This window comes from Saccostrea echinata, unplaced genomic scaffold, assembly GCF_033153115.1.
Source record: "Saccostrea echinata isolate AGI-Se365-2 ecotype Australia unplaced genomic scaffold, CSIRO_AGI_Sech_v1 ptg000033l, whole genome shotgun sequence".
Lineage (NCBI taxonomy): Eukaryota > Metazoa > Mollusca > Bivalvia > Ostreida > Ostreidae > Saccostrea > Saccostrea echinata.
The window spans coordinates 26,352,245-26,372,119 of NW_026889782.1; the positions used below are offsets into that span (position 1 = coordinate 26,352,245).

Sequence of the window (19,875 nt, forward strand, 5' to 3'; positions counted from 1 at the left end):
TAGAATTAATCGTTAAAGTATGGCCTATATGTAAAGGCAAAGACTCGCATCAAGTGAATTTTCTGAATTTCTGATATATATAGCTCTATGTATATCAGTATATCTAGTGTGCATATACCAACATATAGCGAGGAAGTTTGGTACGAGTGATTTGTATTTCTTAGGAATAAACCCGCTAAAAACTTTGACAATTTCAATCGCCTAGAAAATGTACGTCAGATCATCCGTGTAGGTCAGAAGTTGCATCCGAAGAACGTCTGGTGGTGTGCAACCCGTTTCCTCTCATAGCTAGGATACATTGCAATAATAAAATTGTAAATGTATTGTACAAAATGCTTAAACTGTATAGTAATGAAAAATTATTAAACCCGTGGTTAGAATTGCATATTTTACAGAAAATCTGTAAATGTGTGTGCTGTCAGACACGTAGTATCGATTCTGAAAGTTGAGCCTGAAAGGGGTGAGGGTGGGATGACAACCTACCTGAAAAAAATAATGTGACAAGAAAAAAAAAACATAAATTGTCCACACTCTTAAATCCTATGTCGTTGGAAAGGGGGATCACAGTCAAACGGTATCAATACATTACCCATGATTTAAATATACTGGAACAAAAGTGGCGTAACAATCTTTTCTAGGAACATTTTCAACAGTAAAAAGTTAAGTTTGGAAAAAATTGAGGGGCCAACCCCCCTCCCCCCGATACTACATGCCGAGATGTATCAAATATGAACAAGGTGTCAATATGAATTCTTAATGAAGGATACAACATGTAATCTTCATTATAATGCAAATGTTACATCAAATTATTCAAAAGTTGTTCAGTGATAACTCCTGAAAAACAAGTTTATAGACTCTTTAAGCAAAGCATGGGATCTGAAAATTACATTGGTAACTTTTCTTTCATTTAGAAAAATACTTTTAAAATTTCATAAATAAAATCGTCGTCTACCAGTAGAAGCCAGACGATAGCATGATATACCACATAGGGAAAAAAACCCTGTACAGCCTGTGTTATTGCCCAAGTTGCTGATGAGTATCACTATATTCTTGAATGTAAAGCTTTTAATATAAGAAAAAACACACGAATAATGTTTATTATTAAATTTATTTTAAAAAGTAGTGTCGACTATAGATGTACATCCAGCCGCGGAATTCGCGTTGGAGTAAGGAGCAAAAATGGCGAGGTTACATATCGAGGTCACAGGCACTTGTTTCTGTAATAAATTTTTAACCCATATTATAATAATCATTATGCAAAGGGTTAAAAATTTATTGCAGAAACAAGTGCATGTGCTACATTGCCTCTTTCATTAGTCAGCGGCTTATGTACGTACAGGTTGATTAAAAGTACAAAATAATGCATATACCTGCATTAGCTGCAGAACTGAAGCTCTCCGAAAAAAAATATTGACAGACCGGAGAGCTACAGTGCCACCCATTGAAAAAAGTGGATATTTATTGCGCACAAAAAAGTGCGCTGTTTCTCGATTTATTTTTCCGTGTTTTTCAAACCGCCGTTTCAAAATATTACTAACTGTGTGTTCCTAACATATTCCTGTACTATTTCCAAAGCAATACATTCCTTATAACCCTTGTAAACACAGGCGCCTGAAGTGTGGATCGATACCCCCCCCCCCCTCCCTTCTTAATTAAAAAAAAATTAAGAGCGTATATCTCAAAAATACATAATTTTTCAGTCAATCACATCTATATGTCGTTCTATGCAAGCAGATTGCACTTTTTCTCACGTTTAGAGAAAGGACGTATATGGTATAATAGTGTATTTTTCTAAAAATGAGTGCAACTTTTTGTGCGCAATAAATATACAGTTTTTTTTTTCTTAGGGTGGCGCTGTAGCTCTCTGGTCATCCCAATTTTTTCAGACCAGTGAGCTACAGATCTGCAGCTTATACATGCATAAGACTAGCTGCAGATCTGTAGCTCGCTGGTCAGAAAAAATTGGGATGGATGACCAGAGAGCTACAGTGTCTGAAGCTCTCCGAAAAAAAATATTGACAGACCGGAGAGCTACAGTGCCACCCATTGAAAAAAGTGGATATTTATTGCGCACAAAAAAGTGCGCTGTTTCTCGATTTATTTTTCCGTGTTTTTCAAACCGCCGTTTCAAAATATTACTAACTGTGTGTTCCTAACATATTCCTGTACTATTTCCAAAGCAATACATTCCTTATAACCCTTGTAAACACAGGCGCCTGAAGTGTGGATCGATACCCCCCCCCTCCCTTCTTAATTAAAAAAAAATTAAGAGCGTATATCTCAAAAATACATAATTTTTCAGTCAATCACATCACATACACAAGGTAGAAGTTTGGGGACTTACACTGAGGACCTTATACACATGGTAAAAGTTTGGGGACTTACACAAGATAAAGTGTATTTATAGAAACTGGGGACCTTATACACAAGGTAGAAGTTTGGGGACTTACACAAGATAAGGTATATATAGAAACTGAGGACCTTAAACACACAGTAAAAGTTTGAGGACTTACACAAGATAAAGGGTATTTAAAGAAACTGAGGACCTTATACACACAGTAAAAGTTTGGGGACTTACAAAAAATAAAGGGTATTTAAAGAAAGTGAGGACCTTATACACATGGTAAAAGTTTGGGGACTTACACAAGATAAGGGTATTTATAGAAACTGAGGACCTTATACACTTGGTAAAAATTTGGTGACTTACACAAGATAAGGGTATTTATAGAAACTGAGAACTTTATACACATGGTAAAAGTTTTGGGACTTACACAAGATAAGGGTATGAATAGAAACTGAGGACTTTATACATAAGGTAAAAGTTTTGGGACTTACACAAGATAAGGGTATTTATAGAAACTGAGGACCTTATAAGCATGGTAAAAGTTTGGGGGACTTACACAAGATATGGGTATTTATAGAAACTGAGGATTTACACAAGATAATGGTATTTATAGAAATTGAGGACCTTATACACATGATAAAAGTTAAGGGACTTAAATAACATAAGGGTATTTATAGAAACTGGGTACTTACACAAGATACAGGTATTTATAGAAACTGAGTACTTTATACACATAGTTAAAGTTATGCATAATAAATGTATAGATACTGATCACCTTATACACATAATAAAAGTATGGGAACTTACACATAATGAAAGTATAGAAACTAAGGACCTTAAACATATTGTTAAAATTTAGGGACTTATGCAAGACAAGGGTATTGATAGAAACTGAGGACTTTATACACATGCAAAGTTTTGGGATTTACACAAGATAAGGGTATTTATAGACACTGAGGACCTTATACACATGATAAAAGTTTAGGGACTTACAAAAAATAAGGGTATTTATAGAAACTGAGGACCTTATACACATGGTAAAAGTTTGGGGACTTACACATAATGAAAGTATAGAAACTGAGGACCTGACACACATGGTAAAAGTTTGGGGACTTACACAAGATAAGGGTATGTATAGAAACTGAGGACCTTATACATATGATAAAAATTTGGGGGCTTACACAAGATAATGGTATATATATAGAAACCGAGGACCTTATACACAATAGTAAAAGTTTGGGGGCTTACACAAGATAAGGGTATTGATAGAAACTGAGGAACTGATACACATGGTAAAAGTTTGGGGGCTTACACAAGATAAGGGTATGTATAGAAACTGAGGACCTTATACACATGGTAAAAGCTTGGGGGCTTACACAAGACAAGGGTATTTATAGAAACTGAGGACTTTATACACATGCAAAGTTTTGGGACTTACACAAGATAGGGGTATTTATAGACACTGAGGACCTTATACACATGCAAAGTTTTGGGACTTACACAAGATAAGGGTATTTATAGAAACTGAGGACTTTATACACATGGTAAAAGTTTGGGGACTTACACATACTGAAAGTATAGAAACTGAGGACCTTATACACATGGTAAAAGTTTGGGGACTTACACAAGATAAGGGTATGTATAGAAACTGAGGACCTTATACACATGATAAAAGTTTGGGGGCTTACACAAGATAAGGGTATTTATAGAAACCGAGGACCTTATACACAATCGTAAAACTTTGGGGACTTACGCAAGATAAGGGTATTAATAGAAACTGAGGAACTGATACACATGGTAAAAGTTTGGGGGCTTACACAAGATAAGGGTATGTATAGAAACCGAGGACCTTATACACATGGTAAAACTTTGGGGGCTTCCACAAGATAGGGTATTAATAGAAACTGAGGAACTGATACACATGGTAAAAGTTTGCGGACTTACACAAGATAATGGTATTTTTAGAAACTAAGGACCTGATACATATGGTAAAAGTTTGTAGACATAAACATTATAAAAAAGCAAGGTTAACTTAGGGTTTTTATGGCCCTTTGAATTGTGAGAAATCAAAACTACTCAGTTTTAGTATCATGTGCATTAAATTATCTTTTGAACCTTTGGTGACTGTATCTATTAAAAATGATGTAAAGAGCTGGGTTCACTTTATCCATAAAATGGCCCTTCATACATACCAATTAACTGACAAAGTCCCAGGGTCCTATTTCAAACATCAATATAAAGGAAAGATTTTCCCCATATCCTGAAAATTCCTTCAACAACGGACAAAAGTTTTAGCATTTTTCAAAAATATTTCATATAGAGTGCAATCTCTAATCCATGCAGAGGATATTAAATAATTAAGGATCTGTTTCTGAAAAACATGTTTTATATTTTGGGTTGAGGAGTAAGCTTGTATTTAGTTTTCTTTCAAATAAGCCTGTTTTCTGCAAAAGTTCAAGAACTTTGCAATTTTACAAAGCTTGTTTAATTTCCAATCTCTGGACTCTTTAAGAAACTTTGTTAAAGGAATGAAAGGCACTCTCAGCTTTATTTGGATGTTAGAAATGGGACAGAGGGTGATGGACAATTAACTGATATAAGGACTATCTTAAGGCTATCTTATGCATAAAGTGAACCCAACTCTTTATATTCAATTCAACTCACTTAAAAGTACATTTCACTGTAGATTTCATGAACAATACCATAGTGGATAAATAAAAAAAGAATTTCTGCATATAACTTTATTTGGAGACTTGATCAAACTTAATTGGGACATGCACATTTTTTTCACTTTCAGAAAGGTTATGCGATACTTGAAAACATGTTCATAAAAAAAAAAGGAAAAAATTTCCTTCTGCACAGAATATTTAATACATGTACTTCAAAATCATTTGCTACACACATCATGCAGTTTCTTCTTCACTCTTCAGTCATGCAAGTATCATGGTCCATGCAGGTTTCATAATGATAAAACTGCTGCAAACAATTTAACCCCCAATACTGCTAATTGTGGCTCCAAAACACAGTGTTTATCATTTTTCTCAAAAATATATCAATTGAAATTAGTGTGTAAATCAAGATTTTCTCTGGGTTTTTTTTTTAAACTAGATTATATACTTGGTCTTTAACACTTATCTAAGTTCTTATTACATTTTTGTAATCTTTTCTGAAATGTTTTTTGATTAAAATCATTTCACATGATGTCCATGGGATTTTTTGTATCTTCTGTCACTTGCATGCAGAATCTTCCATTTCTGTTGTGGATCTGTGATCAGAAAGTGGCTTCCTTTTCCTTAAAATCAAATTTTCAGAATATAATTTTTCTTCTGTTTATACTTTTGTCTGTATAAAAATAAAGCAAATAGCTCTGAAAGTGGCTTATCATGACTGGCTAAGTATTTTAATTGTGAAAAGTGAAGAACTTTTCGGCATCTGAAATACAATTTGGTTGGAGAATGATTGTTCACTAATTATAATATATATGTATTAAATATGTACATTCATTATTTGAATGATCTGTGAACTTGTGTGCTTGGCTACTTAAATTTACATTCAGTTTTAGATCAATATTTTGTTCTGTTTGGAATTTAATCTCACTCTTCCATCTCCATTCAGAAGACATATGTGTGAAATGTGATGACTCTCATATTGGTAAAGTTCCACCAACGCAAATAACTTATTTCAGAATATACCTTGCTCTACCCTTGAATATATAACCACTCTTTTTGTTACTTATACTGAAGCTCTTCTGTTCATACTCAATATCCAGTATTGAGAACTACACATTTTTCATGCATGTAGACCACGCAGCACTGTTAAGGCATACTGTGAAGAAATCAATGGAAAATAGGCATGTACAAATAGATAACTTTTTAATGCTGATTTATTTTTGTAAAGCTATTATATTCCCAGATGACTTAAAAATTAATAAAAATAATAATGTAGGCCTACACCCCACTCTAAATTGAATCTAGTTTGGTAACCTTATTTGGAAGTCACGTGATAATTGCATATAATGTGTACTACATGTAGGTCATACACAAATTTCAATATCGCAAGGGCATATCCTAGTTCCATTAAAAAATCTAAGTTATAAATTATTTCTATATACCTTGTACTTTCTGAAAAGTTCTGCTGCTTTAGAATTTGCATTTTATAAGGAAAAATTCATGTTATGTAGCTCCAGTTGAAATATGTGTGACCTTTACAAAGTGTTTTATGCATTTATTAAATAATGCTCTCGATTTCGGGTAAGCTGCAGCACTTTTCAAGTTAAGGAAAATATCCTTTATTTACATTCGAAAAACGGTTAAGATCTATTAAGTGTATGCCCTTGCGAAAAAACAATTTAATTAGGCAACTCTATGTTAAACATGGGTCCGGAACCTTGTACATAAAAACACGGAAGAATTTATTAAATACATTTTCTGTATAATTATTGAATAATCGCACTAAACAAAGGTTTTACATTTGTATCACTTGCCTGTCTGAAATCTGTAAATAATATTCTGTTTAATAATAAAATACATTTTTCACTGTAAAAAAAATCTTCGTTCTGTCTCTCACAGCACATGAAATATGTCATTTTTACCAAAATGATGTCATGTCGACAAGTTCACTGCAATCAGTAATTTGTTAATAACCTGCTCTGTGGGATTTAACTAGCAACAAAAACTAATGCATTGGTAGTTTTCATGTTGTTTATTATGTTAAGATAGTTTAAAATTGCAAATTATTTCATTTTCTGGTATTATGAGGAATAACTATTTTTGTGTGATGTCATAGTAAACTTTTCCCGTAAAAATTAGGCCCCACCCCCTTTATGCAGCCTTAACAATGCTAAGCATTCAGGGCTTCTGCTTATAATATCAAGAAAAGGAAGTTATTGCTTAAAGATGGGTAATGCAGTTATGTAGTGTGTATACAGTACCTGGAGTTAAAGTGTGGAAATCATGATTGTCTTGACTGTCATCCATTTCCTCCTCACTCTGATTCTCATCACCAACACAAGAAACATCACCATCGATTTCCTTTACTGCCTCTGAAAAAAATGCAACTTAATTGTAACAAGCATTCTGAGAGTATTGCATTAGCAATACTAGTCCCCTACTGGCAAGTGTAATCTGGTTCCCGTTAAAAATTGAAAATGCCATAATTTCGTCAAAAATCAATGAAGCGGAACGAAATGCATACTTGATCTACAACTCATCAAGGTAAAGTCAAATACCAAAAATCACTCAATATCTGCAAGCGTTTAGAAGAAAATTGCGGAAAACCCTTAGAAATTGAAGAGGTCGTAATTCCATCAAAAATCAATGAAGTGGAACGAAATGCAAACTTGATCTGTAACTCATCAAGATACACTCAATACCAAAAATCAGCTCAATGTCTGCAAGCGTTTAGGAAAAAAGTGCGGAAAACCAAGTGGGACAGACAGACAGACAGAGGGACAGACAGACTCAGAGGAAACCTATAGTCCCCTCCGGTTTCACTGGTAGGGGACTAAAAACACAAACATTTCAACCAGAACAAGCATTCTGAGAGTTTTGCCATTGCAATGCTAGTCCCCTACCAGCAAGTGTAATCTGGTTTCCATTTAAAATTGAAAATGCCATAATTCCGTCAAAAAATCATAATGCAAACTTAATCTATAATTCATCAAGTTAGACTCACATACCAAAAAAACATCTCAATATCTGCAAGCGTTTAGAAAAAAAGTGTGGTAAACCAAGTGGGACAGACTGATAGACATACAGATGGACAGACAGAGAGATGTACAGAGAGACGCACAGACACAGTGAAACCTATTGTCACCTCTGGTTTCACAGGTGGGGGACTAATAATAATTCTAATAGTTTTTGCAAAGATTAAAAAAAATGCTGTGGACATAATTCTACATTAAATCACAGTTATCAAAAGCATAAAAGGTATACAATTCATATTAAAATTTGAACTGGTGGAATAAATACTTGTACAGTTAGTCAGAAAAACAAGCCTATATCAAAGTGCTAGGGACACACAATTTTGCTTTGTTAAAAACTTAAGGTAAATCATTATTCATGTATACATTGAGTTGTAATATGTTTAAAAAAAAAAAACCAGAGAATAAAAATCACTTTGCTATTAGCTTGAATTCATTATAAGCTAAAGCCTGTTTTACTGTATATGTATAAGAAAATAATGATACCATATCACTTCTCCTGCCAGTCTAAACACTGTATAGTATACTACCTTCTTTTGTTCATCATGACCTCATGTAAACAGAATATTTTAACAGAACCCCCCAGCATAACTTGTAAATAAAATGTCATCTTAAAAAATTATCAACAGTGTGTCTTTGTCTTTGTTAAAGCAACAATTTATGTGAAACAAGATGTGTTTGTGAAACACTGATGCCCCCGTAGGGCGAGGGTTGAAGTTTCTCAAATACATGTCAAACTCTAAGGTCAAGGTGAAAAGGTCAAACTGTTGGTATCCAAAGGAAGGTGTTGTCACAAGGAATACACCTGTGAAATATGAAAGCCCTTGTGCTAACCGTTGAAAATTATAGCCGAGGTTAAAGTTTTCAAAAAGTGGGTCAAACTCTAAGGTCAAGGTCAAAAGGTCAAAAATATTTATGCCCATTAAAAGGTCTTACCACAATGAATATACAAGTGAAGGATGAAAGCCCTAGCACAACCGTTCAAATGTTATTGCAAAGGTTAAAATTTGGTAATTTTTTGTGTAAGTGGGTCAAATTCCAAGGTCAAGAGGTCAAATTAAGTGATACCCAAAGAAAGGTATTGTCACAAGTGACCTGTGAAATATGAATGCCATAGTTCCATATACTAAAAAAGTTATGGGCAAGGTTAAATTTTTGCAGACAAACAAGATCGATAAGCAGGGCAAAAACTATATATCTCTAATACTGACTAAGGGGTTAATTAATTCTTAAAAAGAAGATTCTATGACAGAAGCAATACCTGATGCCACTTTATTCCTAACCAACATTTTTCACTCCTGGAACCTTGAGCAGAGCAGATGCTTGACTGGGACCTACATGTAGGATATCAGTGTTATAGGCACCTGGGAAACCAGCATGGTAACACTTTCATCAATGAGACTTTCAGGCTTCTCAAGAGATGTGATTGTGAACCAACCAAATTCATTTCCTAGTGAATTTTTAACACTAGCTGTTATTTATTTCTTAAATTCCTAAAAAAATTTTTACCTGTAACACACTAATGATGAGGCTTTCTGACATTCTCCTAGCCATGGAACCTGGTACATTTCCATCATTAGGTCTTGCATTAACTAATTCTCTAGTATTATTTGCTGAATCTGTTGATAAACAAACAATATTTACTGTTAACTTTTAATTTAAAAAATATGACACATAATAGGTGAATCTTGATGATTTCTACACAACCATTCTTAATGTAAATATTGAACAAACAAGAGGCCCATGGGCCATGATGCTCACCTGATTAACTATAGCCCTTCTGTTCTCCATCAGCAGATTCTTTCTTCTCCTATTTATTCTTGTGTAAAACTGATCACATATTATAGCCCCACCCTACCATAGGGGGTCATGATTTGAATACATGTAACCTTCAATCTACTCTACCTTAGAATGCTTCCATATAAATATGACTTCATATAAATTTTCCTCTTCTTAAGAAGAAGATTTTTAAAGACATTTTCCATATGTATTCCATTGTAAAACTTTTACTGCCTATTGTGGTCCCACCTTAACCACCCCCCTCTCCCCAGGCATGATTTTAGCAAATTTGTGTCTACAATACCTTTAAAGTTTCTAAAAAACATATGAAATTATGGCTTTGTTGTTCTTGAGAAGAAGATTTAAAAAAAAATATTTTCTATATATTCCAATGCATTACCCTGATCCCCTGTTGTGGCCCCATGCTAGTCCTGGAGGTTATGATTTAAACAAATTTGAATCTTCACTACCTGAGGATGCCTCTGTATAAAAAATGACTAATAATGGCTTTGCTGTTTTCAGGAGGAAGATTTTTGAGGATAATTCCTACATATTCCTATGTAATTCTCTGATCCCTTCTTATGATCCAATCCTACCCCTGGGAGTCATGATTTGAACAAACTTTAATAGAAGCTTTCACATAAATTTCATTGTTTCTGGTCAAGTGGTTATTGAGCAGAAAATTTTTAAAATTCAAATTTTCATGAGTTCCTTATTATCTCCCCTTGAAAGGGGGCATGGCACTTCCTCTAAACAATCTTAAATTCCTTTCACCGAAGAATGCTTTGAGGTAAGTTTGGTTGAAATTGGCCCAGTGGTTCTGAAGAAGAAGTTGAAAATGTAAAAATTAAGTTTACAGACAACATGACAGAAAGCTGCTGATCTGTAACTTGCTGGTTTGAAAAAATTGGGATAGACGACCAGAGAGCTACAGTGCCACCCATAGAAAAAAGTGTATATTTATTGCACACAAAAAGTTGCGCTCGGTTCTGAATTAATTTCTCTAAATTTTTACCTCAACTGCACAAAACCTGGATTTCAAAATTTTCCTTAGACCTCTATCAACTACTCTTGTAGTTGACATCTGCAAGAAGCGCGTTGGACCGAATTACCTTGCCAAACAAGATGGCAGAATAAATAGACAAAATTTTCGATGGTTTCAATTTCAAGGTCCAGGAGGGCTATTGATATGATTAACAATGGTTGTAAAGAATGTTTTGTTGTGGAAAAAGTGCAAAAATATGTTAGAGACACAAGGTTAATAGTATTTTTAGATTGCAGTTGATAACAGAGAAATAAATCGAGATTCTGCTTACTTTTTTTTGGCGCAGTAAATATACACATTTTTTTAATGGGTGGCACTGTTGCTCTCCGGTCTGACAATATATGTTTTTTTTCGGAGAGCTACAGTTCTGCAGCAACATGACAGACAGATGGACAGAAGGTTGACGGACAGCTAGATAGGCAGACATCGGACACTTTTTGATCAGAAAAGCTCACTTGAGTCTTCTGCTTGAGTGAGATAAAATCTCTTTTGGAAGATTGAATTATTTTATTATTACCTGGAACATGTGGAAGGCTGTAAACAAATTTCCTTGCATCTTTTTTACTCATCATGGTTTGACAGCTTTGTAACTGTATTAAAAGAGAATTCTCTAATTAAAAGCTGTTCTTTATTCCTTCAAGGGATCTCTGCATACCTAAATTGGAATAGAAAAACTTCATAAAAGTCATAATTAAGCTTTGGCAATCAAGTATGAAAATAAGAGGATGAAAATGATATTTTTACCCCTGAAGGTTTTACTACAACTTCTGCAAGTACTTTGGCAACACTATGCACTTGAATTCTTCTGTTGCATCGTTAACCACCGAATTGTATAATATAGAGTATATCAATTGACATGTCTAATCTCTACAGTTCAGAGGGGGAAATACAGAAATCTTTTTAAAGTGTAGGCTATTAAAATTAGCATAAATTACTTTTCATTTTTTAATTTCTTTTCGTTTCTTTGAAAACAATATGCTTTAGAAGCTTATAACTACTACACCAAAAGACCGTTCACGGTAGCTCAGTTGGTAGAGTGCTCACTCTGTGATCAGGAGGTTGTGAGTTTGAATCTCAGCCGCGACTGACCTAAGTCAATAAAAAATGGGTAGCAACTCTTTCTTCGCCATGCGCTCGGCACTTTGAAGTGAAAGTTGCGGGTTCTTCGGATGAGACCTTAAAAACCGAGGCCCCGTGTCACGGCAGGCGTTGGCACGATAAAGATCCCTCACTGTTCAATGGCCCTGAGTGCCGAGTAAAGGTCAATATTTGAAGCCCTTCACCAGTATATGGTGACATCTCTATATGAGTGAAAAATTCTCGAACGGGACGTAGAACAACATACATACATACTACACCAAAAAAGGCAATACAGGACATTAAATGCTGAATGATACAACAAATTCGGTTTGAAATATTTCATTACCTTAAAAATAAGCAAATATTTATGTTGAGTTTAAATGTAGCACCTAATAATCCAGCTTTGATAATTCATGTAACTGTACTGTCTCCATGTTCAGGGGGGATTCCATGCATCTTCTGTTTGCCTCAAACATTCTAACAAAAAAATTTCATAAATTTAATTCTGAATTTATTTATTCATAGATTTGCTAACATTTTTGACCAATCAAAGTGCATGTTTTTAAAACATGTGTCGTTTTAAATGTTAAAATGCTAGATGCAGAGACACTAAGCTAATTTCTTAGTAAATAGTTGAGTATCTGTTGTTTAATATTTTTTTTCCACTTTTAAACATTTGTTAAGCTGATCAATTACAATTGTAATGTGTTAAGTTACACTATGCATTATATCACGAGTGTTTATATTTGTTGGAGACAAGAACTCAAGTGTCAAAAATGTAGTAAATTCCAGATCTTTTGATAAAACGGCTCTTGACTTTTGAATAGCTTTCGGTCTCAGTCAACTAATACCTGACCAGGTCTGTATAGTAATGAGTAGACCTCATCAAAAGTCAATAATTGTACATGAATTCAATAATATTCATCTGGAAGATAACATGCAGGTGAATACTGTAAATGTATTCTATTTAGCGTGTACATGTACGATATTTGAGGGAAATTAACTTTTGAGCAAGTTAGCTTAGATTTGATTTAGCACATTTCTTAATGTTCTTAATCATGAATAATTATGTGCTGCAAGACATTTAGCATTGTACTTGAATTAACAGAAGATTCTTTCAGCCAAAGGCACTAAAAAAAATACACATCCAAATGTAATACGTCTACAGTATAACATTTTTTGATTTCTAAAATGTTGGCTATCAGACAATCAAAAACCTGAGAATTATTCAATCATAAAATGTTAATCGTGAGACCGTTAGGGCAAGCGCAGATACCTTTTCAGTATACTGTTTATCATTGTATTTAGGCCTGTCTCTATAAACCGCACGTGACGTTTGGTGCGTCTAGACTCTGACGGCACATGATGTGGTATGTAAGTTTCGTTACCATTAAACTGAAGAAAGAACAGTGCTTATTTTAATGAAGAATGTTTTATTGACTATTTATCTGCAATATATCCAATAAATAAAGGCGAGTTTATTATTTGTTGAAGTTTATTGTTATTCTTGTGAGAAGGTAATTTAACAAGCAATGCATTGTGGGTCCAGAAGTTACTGTGGAAAAAAAATTTGTTTGGATCAACGTGCAATGTCCAAATTTTCTCTTCACCCACGCGTTGTATTAAGAGCTCCCAGTGATGAGCGGGGCTTTGCACCACTCCCTGTACTCGCAATGATTATTGTTATCATAACTGTTTACTTACAATTTACATCGAAAAGGGTCTCAGTTTGTAGGATTTAAAGGGAACAAACAAAAATATTCTTTAACAAATCCTCAATGATTATTGCACACAACTTGATGAAAAAGTCAATTCTTGATTTTGCATATACTTAACTTAGCAGAACTCTTTTGCGGTGGAGGTAGGAAACGCCTGTTGGATTGGGGCATATGTGCTATTGAATACAATGCAAGATCGATCATTGTGGAATTTATAAGAAAGAAATTCTGGTGAAATATCTTGCTAAACATATGCTGAACCAGCCTAATAAATCTGAGAGAGGAGCTAATCCTCAAATGTTACATTTTTAGCGATACTTTTCACTAAGTGGACTCTTCTCATGAAATTCTCATTGAAAATCGTTACTTTTTATAGTTCAAAAAATATATTAAACTTTACTTATTTCACAAAATAGCTACTATTTCGAGTTCAATCCTTGGCAATACATTGTACTTTCTGCATACTCATCACTGCTTATTGTTCAAATCATTTGATTGTCACTGCTGTAAACAATGTTATGCCCCAGAAATCTTGCGAGATTTAGAGCTTCCTCGACTCCCCCACAAAAGAGCAGTAGTAAGTAAGATAACTGCGAGGTACTCGTGATTCTATGTATTGTTCTGTTAGTTCAATATTCAATATTGGTATACCGACCTTACAAATTTATTACCAGTCTTACAGAAAACAGAAAACTGTTATAAGGCCAAATAAAAAAATATGTGTGGTTCCGGTTACCCGACCTTCCCTATTTTATACCCCCGACCCTAAACTTTTTTTGGCAATTTTCATATTTTTTCCGGAATTTTCCCCGATTTCCATCAATGGCTCCAGTTTAAGATTTAGTTTCAGCAATGACGGACTCCTTGCAAAACATAGTGCAAGTGATTAATACTGTGAAATCCAAAGCATGCTGGCATGTTGGTGTCCCCTACCAATATTGACCAGTATATTATCACACCACATCTAAATGCCATTTGCAAAGCAGTGATAGGTATTATTTAGAAAAAATTAAGAAAATAATTTTGTTAAAAAAAAAAAAAAAAAAAAAAAAAAATTCCCTACCTACCTACCCTAATTTTTTTGGAAGTGTAACCGGAACCACACATATTTTTTTGTTTGGCCTAATTAATGTACAATGTGGAAACCTAATTTCCCCAACCAAAATATTGCCTAACTTAACCCAAATATTAATCTATTGTGATGGTTTGAAGTGTATTTATAATGTGTGTATATATTTATTTATCTGTATGTGACATATTTCATTCATATTTCCCCTATTTGTCTTAACTTGTTATATGGAGTTATTCCCCTTTGTTTATAACCCGTCCGGATTAGGCACGCCCAGGTCTAAAGTACCCGGCCGGGATTTATTGTTGTCATATTATACATGCATTTGTGTATAATCAGCAGCAGTCGATATTATTATTGATTACTGATTAGACATATTTTGAGGATCGAGGCTAAATTTCTACCTACAATAATGGTAATTATCACACTCTTGGATCGTAGGTGATATTGTTTCATATGTTTTACATTTGATTTACATGATTGTTATTTTAACAGAATATAGAATCTAATTCTTCAGTCTTTAAACACTGAAATTCTTGTTTTCTTTCATCCTTCCGAACTCGGATTATGTACGGGACTGACCACTAGACAGTCATGTTACACTATAAAAGCAATACAAACAGACAAACAAGAAAATGATTCCAGTATATGAAGAGTGTAGCTAGCAAAGTCAGCTGTCTCCCTCCCCGATGATCTGATAGCTAGCTGCAAAGCTTTATATGGAAATGAGAACAAAAGGAACTGTCAAAGAACTTACTGGACAAAAGTGGGCGTTTCCACATATAAGATAAATAATTTACATCGGGATCGAAATGAAAAGATTTAAGAAAACGTAAATAAACTACATCTGCCACAATACATGTCAAATGTTTGATTGAAAAGATTAGGATACAAAAATTAAATACATTGCACCCGGCCTACTTTAAAAAGAATCATATCATATGATATGCAATTATAATGAACTTTGCAGAACTTAATTTAAAAATTGTTCGTATATAAACAAACACACCAAACATGCTAAACAGCTGAAATAAGAAACCTAGGCAATTCGGAAAGTCTTATCTGTCGTAATAACAGATATAAAACATTCGACAAGAAATTGCGCAGATGTAGTGTGTCTTTAGAAAGACTTCAAGTCTGCAGAACATAATTACACATTCATTTCAAGGAATCAAACAAGGATGCGATTTTTCTTGCCCAAAATTATGCATTACCCGAATAAGCTGTTTACATCGGATGTGTATAATGCCCTTATAGTACAATGTCCTGACTGATTGTAATAAATAGTTTTTAGGTGCACAAACAATATCATTTTTATTGGAATTAATAATAAAATTATTATTCTCTGTAAGAATCATGGCGAAATGCAAAATAAAATATATAAAATTTTTATTGGACATAATAAAAATGACAGGAGTACATGTATAATGTCCTGATTTGGGGTATAATGACCTGATTTGACATGTCCTTCATAACAATTTAAATTGGTATTTATATTTATATTCTGTTTTTTTTTTTTTTTTTTTTTTTTTTTTTTTTTTTTTTCATAAGATTTTTTAAGATTGAAATTAATGTGTTCACATAAAAATTGGGATAAATATAAATTTATTCTTGAGAATTTCATTTTTCATCTTTTTGTACTGGATGTCAGTAGAGATATATAAGGCTCACAATTAGGAGAAAATGACAAATAAGGCTGGTTTGACAGTGAAAATGTGATAAATGTTTACTTTATCATTAATAAATTTTGTACAAGATGTTTTCATCCATATTATCTTTTTGAATGAAAATTTTTATTTCTAACACATGACCTTAGAGAGACCATGCAATGTGATTTTTTAAGGAATGCTGTAAAATGATAATAATTAAGAAAAAATGTGGAAAACATAATTGTCACTTAATGAATTGAACTGTCATATCAGTAATGTGGTAGCTTTTTTAATCAATGGATGCTTCACCCTGAGTTTCTTTTATATATATAAACAATTATGAAAACAATAACTTAATATTCAATTATTTTGCTCTTTAACACTAGATAATAAGTGCATTTTGAGTAACATTGAGGTAGGTCATTATTGTATTAAGTAAATCCCTTTTGCTATATGTCTAATGCCCTGTTCACACAGAGAGTTTAATTCGCAGTAAATTAATGCGAAGTGAAATAATGTGAATTAAAATAATGCGAATATTAAGAATGCATTCGGATAACAGCAAAAGCGAAGTAAGCTGATGCGAATTAAATTTTTTTCTAGGCTACGATAGCCTTTCAGTAAGGCTATTATGACATCATTTGTAAATCATGTCATGTATGCAGAGCAGATCATTTGACATAACATATATAATCATAGTGACTGTACCCCACGTTGGGCGCCAAATGTCACAGGTGATGAAAAATGAAGTCTCAACCGGGACTCGAACCCAGGGCCTCTGGCGTACCGTGCCAGCGCTCTAACCACTGAGCTACTGAGACCCGATATATTGACTGACTTTCACGCACCTGTGAACCCGGTGACATATATGTCACCGGGTTCACAGGTGCGTGAAAGTCAGTCAATATATTTTAGTGATTTACATTACTTTCCTTTTTTTTCAACCAAAAATAGCACAGATACATAAATCTAACCACCGACATGTGGCCTGTGACTTAATTCTGGCCTACGCATGCGTCAAAATTTAATTCGAATTAGCTTCGCTTAGTGTTCACATGGAGCTAATGCAATGTAATTTAATGCGCAGTAAATTAATTCGAATTAAACTTATTCACACTAAATTCTCCATGTGAATGCGCTTCAAATTTAATTCGCAGTAACTTGTGTTTAATTCAAATCAAACTCTCCTTGTGAACAGGGCATCATTATATGCCATGTTCACATAGAGAGTTTAATTCAAATTAAACATAAGTTAATTAACTGCACATTAAATTACTTCGCATTAGCTCTGCGTGAACGCTTCAAGCTAATCTAATTCGAATTAAATTTTGATGCATGTGTTTGTTTGTTTGTATGTTGTTTAACGTTCCTCTTGAGAATTTTTCACTCATATGGAGACACCGCGTGGTGCAGTGGTTAGAGCGTCTGCTCTAGAGTCGCGAAGTAAGGAGTTGATCCTTACGTGGTGGGTTTGAATCCCACTGTGGGACATGGAGACCGGTCCTTCGGATGAGACTGTATAGACCAAGGTCCCGTGTCGCAGTAGGTGCTGGCACAAAAAAGATCCCTCACTGCTCAATGGTCGTAAGTGCCGAGTATGGGACAAAATTTGCAGCTCCCCACTGGCAAGTGGCGGCGTCTCCATATGAGCAAAAAATTCTTGAGAGGGATGTTAAACAACATACAAACAAACAAACATATGACACCACCACTTGCTGGTGGAGAGCTGCAAATTTTGTCATATACTCGGTACTTACGGTACTTACTACTGTGTCACTGTGGACCTCGGTTTATAAGGTCTCATCCGAATGTCATAATAGTCTGACTGAATAGCCTTACTTGTAGAAATTAAATTTTAATTCGCATTAGTTTAGTTCGCATTAGCTGTCATTTGAATGCAATTTAATTTGCATTAGTTTAATTGTATTAGTTTAATTCGCATTATTTTGCTGCAAATAAAACTTTCCATGTGAACAAGGCATTAGAGCAGATCAGAATATATTCAAGCTGGCTCCACGAATATCCTCCTTAAGGCTTTAAGCTAAATTTAATGAGTTATGAAACCATTAATATTCAATTGAAAACAAATGAAATGATGTCTATATATTATAGGCATAAGTTAAATTTAAGTTAAATTGATAATCATATTATATTCTAAGCATAACACAAAATAAGAGGAAGTAATAGATTGCAGCTCTCAAGAAGAAGGGGGGGGGGGGATGTGTTTACAATCAGATCTCACTTTTGGCTAAAAAATAAAAAAACAAAAAAACAAAAAAAAAGAAATAGGTTGCTGAGCTAAAGAAGAAGGGGGATGGGGGGGGGGGTGATGGTTACAATCCGATCTCACGTTTGGCTAAAAAACCAAGTAAGAGGTTACAGATTTCAAGAAGAAAGGGGGGGGGGTGTTACAATCTGATCTCACTATTGGCTAAAAAAGCATTTATGTGAACTACGTTTCCAAAATCTCCAATTAACACGGACCAAATTTAGTTAAGTTGAATCTTACAAAAATAAGTGAAGTTCATTTCATGTTGAAATGACACACACAACACATTCGATTATACCTTTCATTTGATGAATTTTAAATAATTGTGAAATGAATAGCATACATTGTGTACTATTCCAAGAAAGAAAATTATCACATAAATACGAACTGTCTTTTCATTTCAACAGAGTACCCGATATGCAGCAATCGTCACTGACCCCCCCCCCCCCTTACACTTTGATGTAAGTTTCTATACGCCATATTTCATCGAACAAGTAATTAAACATACCGTTTTCCAGCGTTTTTTTAACATAGAATCCATCCTCATCAAAAGAATCTAGGATTCTCTGGCCAGGCTTTCCTCTGCGTCTTTTTTTCGACATGTTTATTATATCCCGCTTCAAAACAATTGGACTTCCGCTCTCTTTACACACGCGCATGCGCATTCTAGATGTGTGTAACGTCAGAGGTGTGTAAGTGAAGATGGCAACTTCAATCCGCACGATATCTGTGTAATCATGTGTTCGATGAAACCCCGAAACTGGGACACATTATTTTTTTTACTTTTTTAGGATTAAGACATGTCAATTTTTCGTTTTAAACGATAAAAAAGTTTGGGGACTTGATTCAAGTCCCCAATGTTTTTTATGTCCCCAATTTACGACTTGCGTATCTGTCGAAGGTCCCCAATATGGCCTTCCCACACACGCACACACACACACACACACACACATATATATATATATATATATATATATATATATATATATATATATATATATATATATATATATATACATACAACAAAGATCATGGACACATAAAAAAAGAATAAGAGGGGTTAACACATCACCAACATAACAAGCATTCTGAGAGTATTGCATTAGCATTAGCAATACTAGTCCCCTACCGGCAAGTGTATTCTGGTACCCGTTAAGAATTGAAAATGTCATAATTCCGTCAAACAAAAATCAATGAAGCGGAACGAAATGCAATCTTGAT

General features: G+C 34.1%; 1 long non-coding RNA gene and 1 other non-coding gene across 2 annotated transcripts; both read right to left on the reverse strand.

The window, feature by feature from the left end:
- Positions 1-5,079: 5,079 nt before the first annotated feature.
- LOC133198796 (uncharacterized) lies at positions 5,080-9,643 on the reverse strand. Its single transcript, XR_009722589.1, has 3 exons — positions 9,555-9,643; positions 7,275-7,385; positions 5,080-5,636 (listed from the first exon to the last, which is right to left on the reverse strand). It is a non-coding gene; the product is annotated as an uncharacterized LOC133198796 (long non-coding RNA).
- A 7,490-nt stretch (positions 9,644-17,133) lies between these two features.
- Trnat-ggu (transfer RNA threonine (anticodon GGU)) lies at positions 17,134-17,206 on the reverse strand. The gene has a single exon. It is a non-coding gene; the product is annotated as a tRNA-Thr (tRNA).
- Positions 17,207-19,875: the final 2,669 nt, after the last annotated feature.